The following is a 295-nucleotide window of genomic DNA, read 5'->3' as shown; positions in this document are numbered from 1 at the left end:
GTAGAAGGCCAGTATGACAGCTACATGAAACACAGTTTCACATGCATTATATTGCCAAAAGTGTCTACTCACCCACCCAAATCATTTAATTGAGATGTTCCAATCATTCCTCAACTCATTGAGTTCCAGCGTGGTACCATGTTAGTATGCCACCTGTGTGACAAGTCCAGTGATGAAATTTCCTGGCTACTAGTTCGTGGAGAGCTTTGTGGAATAGGTTTCCATGACCGAACAGCAACATTCAAGCCTTACAACAAAGCATCAGGTGCAGTGGAGCAAAGCACTGTAGTTGGCC

Source organism: Diplotaxodon limnothrissa, linkage group LG19 (genome assembly GCF_057381915.1).
Source record: "Diplotaxodon limnothrissa isolate DT_005_m linkage group LG19, D_limnothrissa_male_GT1.1, whole genome shotgun sequence".
In the NCBI taxonomy this organism is placed as follows: Eukaryota; Metazoa; Chordata; class Actinopteri; order Cichliformes; family Cichlidae; genus Diplotaxodon; species Diplotaxodon limnothrissa.
The sequence above is the reverse complement of the archived record's forward strand: the minus strand, read 5'-3'. Positions refer to the sequence as shown.